The sequence below is a fragment of the Haliotis cracherodii genome, unplaced genomic scaffold, assembly GCF_022045235.1.
Source record: "Haliotis cracherodii isolate W230 unplaced genomic scaffold, xgHalCrac1.p SCAF_21, whole genome shotgun sequence".
Lineage (NCBI taxonomy): Eukaryota > Metazoa > Mollusca > Gastropoda > Lepetellida > Haliotidae > Haliotis > Haliotis cracherodii.
In genome coordinates this window covers 12036543-12045738 of record NW_027266277.1, presented here as the reverse complement: position 1 = coordinate 12045738, position 9196 = coordinate 12036543, and the positions used below count along the sequence as shown (strand labels likewise).

Below are 9196 nucleotides of genomic sequence, written 5' to 3'. Positions count from 1 at the left end.
CATTTGTCAGTCGAACTCATGCCTGACAACCGCTTTGCATTAAAGGCACACTCCCTTGTTTTGATCGATTCACCCTTGCAATAGACCGAATGATCTATGGTAATGTAGCTCATTTCATCTATCATAGCTCGTTTTCGGGGTAACCCGGACCTGCATATGGAAACCAACTATCGACTTTTTTCTTTCAGCCCCTAGTAAGTAGACTACCAAATGAATTATCTCCGTGTACTGAAGACGCCCCTGTGGCCGAGTGGTTAAGGCGATAGACTTAAAATCTATTGGGTTCTACCCGCGCAGGTTCGAATCCTGCCGGGGGCGCATTCTTTTACAACTGTTTTCCGCTAACCACATGCAGACTTGCGACATCATGGTCAACGTACGTTGGGAATATGAGACCTTGTGCTAGAAAGATACCCAAGCTATACAGTGTGGCACTTATTATCTACCCCGAGAATGCCATGCCAGCAACCTCGTTTTACACGGGTGCCTGTGGCTGTCTTTCCGGGAGCACACCCAACATTTACCACAAATCTACAACGTTAGGTGTGCATGGATAGGAGATATTGCAAAAGAATATGGAGGGCGACTACAGTCACTCTCTTGACCACATGTTCCCCTTGGTTTCCACAAAGTCTGAGATTAAGACAATCCACTCAGTGTGTTTTATCACGGACGTATATACAAAGGATAGGAAAGCCTTCAGCGATGTGCGCCGCGCAATCAGGTCAAGCCGATGGACAATACATGTGAAAGACCCCCTGCCGTGAGGCGAGAGTGGTAGAACGTTGGTCATCTGGCGCTTGCGCAATGCCTACTTTAACGACTTCCTTAGTTACCCAAACTTCCGGATAATAGCGCGTGTCAGAATTTTACTACACGAGAACGCCATGTGCATGTACATTTCACATGTTCCGCAGATGTATTGCCGATTTTATCACGTATGTAATAAAAACACGACTGTTATATATGCCTACTATGTGTTTGTCAGTCATTCTTATTTCAATTACGCTGCGAACACGATGTCAGAATATTTGTATTGGGACGATTCCGATGTTGATTTATCGGAAATGTTGGGTGAATGGACGGAGTATGAATTAGATTTCAGCTCTGATTCATGGTCTGAGGAGGAAAGTAATTCTTCCAAACGACCGAAGACAGAGACGGACACCTCGGCAAAACCTACACCAAAGACGTACGGCTACCAATACTGCAGCTATATGATGGCAGCCTGTAAATAAAGTATGGACCAGAAAATCACACACCCTTGACAGTGAACACTTTTATTTAATTCTGTTATTGTGTATTTTAGAGAGTGCAGGGGTGGTAGGGTAGCCGGGAGGTTAAAGCGTTCATTCCTCATGCCAAAGATCCGGGTTTGATTCTCCACATGGGTACAATGTGTGAAACCCATTTCTTATGTCCCCTGCTGTGATATTGCTGGAATATTGCTAAAAGTGGTGTAAGAGGATGGATTTAATTCAAAGACAAAGTCTTCCTGAAGCTGAAATATGTGAGGATGAAGGAGATCACTGACACCATGCATTTGTCTCCATATTATTTTTAACAACCGGTTAGGATGTGAAAAAACATGGACAGTAGGTGGTTGGTTGGTTTTTTGTTTAACGCCGCACTCCGCAATATTCCAGCTATATGACGGCGGTCTGTAAATAATCGTGTCTGGACCAGACAATCCAGTGATTAATATCATGAGCATCGATCCACGCAATTGGGATCGATGACATGCATCAACAAAGTCAGCGAGCCTGACCACCCGATCCCGTTAGTCGCCTTTTAAGACAACATGGGCAGTAGGGTAGCCTACTGTTTAAAGCGTTTGTTCTTCACAACATGGGCAGTAGGGTAGCCTACTGTTTAAAGCATTTGTTCTTCATAAAATGGGTTCAATTCCCTTCAAGGGTGCAATATGCGAAGCCCATTTCTGAAGTCCCCTGCTGTGATAGACCTGGAATATTGTTAAATGCGGCGTAAAACAACACTCACTTGACAGTGAACAATTTCATTTCATTCTATTATTGTGTATTTTAGAGTGTGCATTGAGTTGATTCTGAAATTTATGATCCATCGTTCATCTCCAACCACTTCAAGAGTTCATATTAACACAACACAAGGTTTACCTCAGCCTTCTACTGTAACAATCTTACATTATAAGTCAAATTTCCAGCCATGTGATGTCAGCCATTTAATAATCTGGGCCAACAATCCAGTGATTGGTATTGTGATCAACCATCCATGTCATCGAGGAACAATTACAAATCTTGAAGATTCAGCCTCCTGTATTGTTCCTATTGTTTAATGCCAAACACAGCAATATTGCAGCCATGTGATGGCAGCCATTAAATAATCAAATCTCGGCCAGACAATCCAGTGATTGGTATTGTCAACAACTCTGCAAAATTGAAGCCATGACAGCAGCCAGTAAACAATCTGTATTTTCTAATAACATAAAGACATGCTGTACTTACATAATAGTGTCCATGCATTGAATTCAACTGTAACCATCGATTCTAAAAATGAAGACAAGCAAGTCTTCCTGAAACTTAATCATGTTAGTTAAAGAATACAGCCGTATTTTAGGTTGTAGGATATACATGGACAGATAATTCCAATTTATCATATAATGGGTAGGTTTCTCGGCAGGATAAAGCCAAAGGATAAAAACGATATCCGCTGGGGTCATATGCGGATAGAGATGCAAATATCAAAGGTCAAGTAGGGACTACTTTCAGTGTTTATAAACAAACATGGCATCGCTTGTCAATCGGCGATCGAGTCAGAATTAACCATCATGAATCTGGATTAACTACAGGGATAATTGCTACAATTATCAAAAAAATAGTCTTATATAGTGAAAATCAGTATCGAACTGCAACGTAACTAAGGCATTTTATAAGTTTTGGCAACTTTGGAGATATAAATTTCGAAACAATTTTGCGAGGGCAATAAACCTAGCCAGGCGGGATCAGTAGCCATATCTATGCTTGTAGACCTCTGTGGCTTGAAACCTTTTCTACAAATTAAAATAGTGGGATTTGGCCGAAATAAGTTTGAATTGTTACCTTGTTTTTCGTTTTGGCGCTGTGACCCTGTGACGTAATAAATATTAATGCGTGCATTCCAGGAAAACTCGCAAAACTCGCAATGTTTAGATAATGTTTGTGAGTGAGGGGAAGCGATTTTCAAGCACAGAATCGAAGAGTGACATTATATGATAAAGAGGTTATCACGCTTGTGTGTTTAGGGATGGTAAATATCCTGTATTATGAATAAACACTATGTATATGATAACCTCTATGTATCACCAAGGATCTTTCTTCATATTAGTTTTTATTATATGTTAGGATGTCTGACATATTGATAATGAGCTCCTTGAATTAATTCTCTTATTATGTATTTTAGAGTGTGCATTGAATTCAACTGTTGCTATAAATTCTAAAATTCAAACAATGTTTTTCTTCTACAGGAGAATTAACAAAGTTTAAAGCATTATTTTAGTTTGCAGGAACACAAGGGCAGATTTTTCAATGTGTTTTGTTATAGATAAAACAGTTGGTTTGAAACACCCATCACCCATCTTGCTACCGCTAAACAAAGAGCTGAGGACATCCCATTACAGGTCACATCAGACCGACCTTGCGCGAACTTTGACCGACCAATGGAATGACCAGTCAGAAGGCAGCTTTCTCGTGCTTTACGGCACTAATTTCAAATTGGCAACTACGCTGCGAAACATATTTTGACAAATTCTCGATTACAAATTTGAAACCTGAACAAAAGAACATTCTGGAAAGGCTAATAGATTGTATGGATTCAGTTGTTTAACCCGTTACTATCGTTGGGAATAAAGTTTTCGAGGTTGCATGATTAGAAATCACATTCCGACTGTCACTTTCATAATCTGGTAAGCGATGCTCTGATTGGTCGGATGAAAGGTTGTTCTGACTTGACCGCTAATGGGATGTCTTCAGATCTTTATTTAGCGGTAGCGTGAACTATGGTCTGATTTTAATGAGATTGAAATCAATCCTGTTATTTATTTTTGAGTACATTGAATTCTACTGGAGCAGGCAGTTCAGATATATCTTTTTGACGTCAGCAATGAGTTGAATTGCAACACATATGTTAAATGTGAAGGGTGTATAATAAACCAATATGTCTGGCTAATATTATTTAAGAAAATAACGACACATTTATTTTGTTACCAATTAAGTTAACCACTTTAAAATCTAGAAATTGATAGATCGAAGATTAAAAATGTTACAGAATAGGTCAGATCTCCAACTTAAACATCCAGCTTGTTGTAATGAGCTGTCAGGTAAATACATAGAGGTTATCACGGGAGTGTGTTTGGGGATGGTAAATATCCTTTATTAGAGATAAACATTGTATTTAGCAGGCCTTGGCAAATGCCTTAGTTACGTCACAGTTAGAATGAGTGAGTGTTGTTTTACGGCGCTTTTAGCAATATACCAGCAATATCACGGCGGGGGACACCAGAAATGTGCTTCACACATTGTACCCATGTCGGGAATTGAACCCAGGTCTTCGGCGTGACGAGCGAACGCGAATCTTGAATTTAAATATTTGTAGATCCAAAGTTTTCTAACCTGGTGAAAATTTAATGTCTAAAGACATTTATTCGTGAAAAGGTTTTTAAGCATTGTTGACAATCTTTAATACCCTGCCACAAGCACTACAGGCTGCACGTGCATTTCGTAGAGTGAGTGAGTATTGTTTTACGCCGCTTTTAGAAATATTCCAGCAATATCACAGCGGGGGACACCAGAAATGGGTCATTTCGTAGAGGCAGAATAAATCTCTTCTACCTGCTTCAAAGCAAAAAGCTCCATGCTCTTTCTGAGCCAATGGATGTAACATGACACATGAACCTCAGCTCGAGCACATGAACCTCAGCTCGAGCAGCTGTTTTCTATCAATTTGGAATTTATTTGAATTATTTTACAATGTCATATAAAAACATGTCAGTTAGCCAGGTCGTGGTATAAACCCTAATGCGGGACGCATAAAAGCCCATGTACCCCTCGTGATCCTGCTACAACTTATAATATACAGCATATATATAACAAATAGTTGGGACCAAACACGATGTTCGTTTACCCGTCAGTTCTTTATAAGCATGTTCGTTATAAATATAGTTTACTAGGGTGTAAACTGCTGCAGACTAACAACAAAATATGCTCCAACATGATAATGATAATTGAAGTCTAACCAGTTTACCTGAAGTTGACCATATGTAAATTGTCCAATTTTTATTTCTTAATGTGAAGCTTCTTTGTTTCATTCTGCCAAATACTGTGTTGTCAAGCAACATTCAACGTAATACATAAATTACCAAAGACCACTCAACATTATTTAATTTGTTCAAAATATAATCCCCCTCCCCCAGTAAAAAATCAATTCCATCAACATGATCAATAAAGGGACTTACTATCACTGACATGGACATTTAATCACATTATCTGTTGAAAATATTCCCTTCACAGTACACACTAAACTATCTTATACTGTGGAAGTGTTTGTTTGTTTGTTTGTTTGTTTGGTGTTTAACGCCGCACTCAGCAATATCACTGCTATATGGAGGCAGTCTATAAATAATCGATTCTGGACCAGACAATCCAGTGATTGACATCATGAGCATCGAACGGCAATTCGGAGATCGATGACATGCATCAACCAAGTCAGCGAGTCTAACCACCCGTTCCTGTTAGTTGCCTCTTACAACAAGCACAGTATGTATCAGTATTTATCATATGCAGTGGCAAATATGGAGCTTTTCAATAATGTATTTAAGACAATTATTTCATTGCTTTTTTATTATTTCACCTTCCTGTCTTGCATGATGAGCACCTAACATATAGACATGGACCATCATACTGCACCATGAACAAATGGACCTACCAATCAGGTTAGAAGGGACACATACTTTCACAGTATTAGGTTTGATAACTGCTTCCTTTTGTGTACGATCGCCTCCGTGGTCTAGTGGTAGAGCCTCTGCCTGGAGAGCGAAAGGTCTGGAGTTTGTTAAATTCACGTTAAAAGATGGTACTTGTTGTTACCCTGCCTGGTGCTAAGCGTCAAGGGGTTAAAACAAGGACTGGTTAGCTCGGAGTCAGTACACTGTGTCTGAGTGGGTATTCATGTTAAACTGCGACATGGTATCTCAGTGAGCTGGCACTATAAATCGGCATCAATCCGGACTAGTACAAGCAGCCACACACACACACACATGTGCATGCACTTCGCTACATAAGTGCAATAATCTTGGACGTCAAATCCCATTTCCCTCACCTCCTTGTTTGTACCCAATTCATCTCATTCCTCATAAACTGTCCAACGTAGTTAGTATGGCCTAAATAGAAACCAATAATTACTGTAACTGAACCTTAAATTCAGGTCAAAACAAGGTTTCTTTAACTTTACTGACAATTCAACTGTCAAAGTTGACACTGACAAATCGGAATATATAAATTTATAATACATACAGTAAACTACGGTTATAACGAACTAAAAGGGATCACTAATTTTAGTTCGTTGTAGCCGTGGTTCGATCGTTATATGCATAACTACAGCAAATAGTCGGGACAAAAAAGTTCGTTATATCCGTCAGTTCGTTATAAGCGTGTTCGTTATAACCGTAGTTAACTGTATGTTTAAATTGTCAACAATGGGGTTTACTGGGCGCAGATTCCACTACCCACTACCAACAGCTCTATTACCAACAGCTACCGCTGTCTCGCTATACCGTTATGATGGCTCTATCTTGAATGCCCTCGCACTTAAATTCATTACAGTATGTCTGTATATCACGACTGACAAATTAGTAGCACGAAAGATTTGAGATGATTGTTGCAAATCCCACAAACTCCCAGCCATGTGATTTGTAGCAAAAGATGCACCTACTTTTCAAAAGGTACAATATATCCCACAATTCATCAATATGAACATCAAATCCATTGAATATGTAACCCACAATATCATTTTGTAAACACAGATACACAGAAAAAAGTGAAAGCCTAAAATATATATCGTATTACATCCATTTCTGTCTCACGTGTCCTCACCTGTTGAATATGGCTGTCCAAGGGGCGGGATATGAGCGCAACCTAGCTCGTGACATGGGTCAAATAGAGTAACCTCCCCTACCAATGACCAGTTAACAGGTTGTGTGTAGCTGGAACACACAGGTCTAAATGCTCATCTTCCTTTCGGACCAGCACCGAAACGAACATATTTAGTTGTTGAAAAGACGAATGTACCTCAAAACGAACCAGTGAAACATCAATAAATTTACATTTTCACCTGTCATGGCATTTGCTTAACATACACTTAACTTCCTGACTGATGATTGGATAGAAATCTGATGTTAAATATAATCATGTAAGGAGTTTCTTTCGACACTGCAACCTTTTTTTTCATGATGCCATGATTTTCTTGGAATGGATTTCCGTACTAACCAGACAATCCAGTGATTAACATCATGAGCATCGATCCACGCAATTGGGATCAATGACAGGCATCAACCAAGTCAGCGAGCCTGACCACCCGATCCAGTTAGTCGCCTGTTACGACAAGCATTGTTGCCTTTTACGCAAGCATGGGTTGCTGAAGACCTATTCTACCCAGGATCTTCACAGGTCCTTTCTTTCCTAATTGCTTCAATTTCTTTGACAAGAAGTGACCGACATGTGTTGTTATTGTTAGACAATGCACCAAGCCACATTATCCCTGAGGACGTGCCAAATGTCAACATCCATTTTCTCGTACCTCCATCAACAAATCGCCTTCAAGTCGCATTGACGCAGACTCTAGCTTGGTCACTTGCTAGATTCTATTGACAAGAAAGTGTCCCCCATGATCCTCCTGAGATGTGTTTGATGTTGATGAAAATGACGTCAGCACTCTATAAACAATTTCGTGAAAACGGACCAGTGAAATAGCAAATTCTTAATTACACTATATCATACACATGTGCACTGTATTTATAATGTGGAGTCAACTAAATGACTTATTGCTATGAGAAATCATTGAGCCTGACAATGAGCCTGACAATGAGCCTGACAATGAGCCTGAGCTGTTTGCAGCTATATTATCTAAGGCTGTAGTGCAATGTAGTGGCATCTCTAGATGTTTCATGTCTTCATTGTGCATATAAAGTAACCAGCTAACTGCAGCGCCCGAGCCTTCATATACTCACCGATGTGTGTGGTAGACATGGGTGTGGCCGACAGGTGTGGTGAGGTGAGGTGAAATTGGGTTTAACGTCAAGTCCAAGATAATTGCACTATGTGTGTATGTGTGTGTGTGTCTGTGTGTCCGGACTAATACCAGTATTATAGTGCTCTCCCACTGAGATACCATGCCGCAGTTTAACATGAATATCCCACTCAGACACAGTATACTGACTCCAAGCCGATCATTCCTTGCTTTAACCCCTTAATGCCGAGCGCCAGACAGGATAACAACAAGTACCATCTTTTAACGTCTTTTGGTATGACGCGGCCGGGGATTGAACCCTGGAACTTCCGCTCTCCGGGCGGACGCTCTACCACCAGACCACGGAGGTGGTCCCGACAGGTGTGGCAGACAAGTGTGGCAGATGGGTGCAGTCTCCAGCTTAGGCAAGACTACCTGTACACATCCAGATGTGATCAACTGTCATTTCATACACACCAGAAACAAATATATTAGAATTGAATTTCACACAGGGGTGTTCCATAAAGGAAAAGAAAGGCTGGGAGTTCCGAATGTCTTGAGAAAGTTGTTTGGAACAGTCGGTCATAAGTGAACCTCATACTTTCAAAACCATCAAATAAGTTTAAACTTACCTTGTCACTTAGTTCTGTTCAACATCCATCCTGGTGGTAGACTGATACTGCCAACATCCTACCACTGCACCGTACATGATTAGGAATATCCACCTTTAACTCCGAGTATCAAGAATACTATCCGAAATATTTCGTTGAGTTGGCTATTCAACCAAATTTACCGTAATATGATATGATACTTCTTCAGACATACCATTGAGATCAGACACGCTCAACAAGAAAGGATTTCCTGTTTCAAAGTCATTCAAACAATTCCCTGACAAAAGACGCTCTCCAAAAACTACCCCAAAAGATGCTTCTGAATATAACCAAATCATCGTTCAGCTAGA

The 9196-nt window shown here is 40.1% G+C and overlaps 1 non-coding gene across 1 annotated transcript; it reads left to right on the top strand.

Moving 5' to 3' along the window:
- The first annotated feature begins 236 nt into the window (after window positions 1-236).
- Trnal-uaa (transfer RNA leucine (anticodon UAA)) lies at window positions 237-318 on the top strand. The gene has a single exon. It is a non-coding gene; the product is annotated as a tRNA-Leu (tRNA).
- The last annotated feature ends 8878 nt before the right edge of the window (window positions 319-9196 follow it).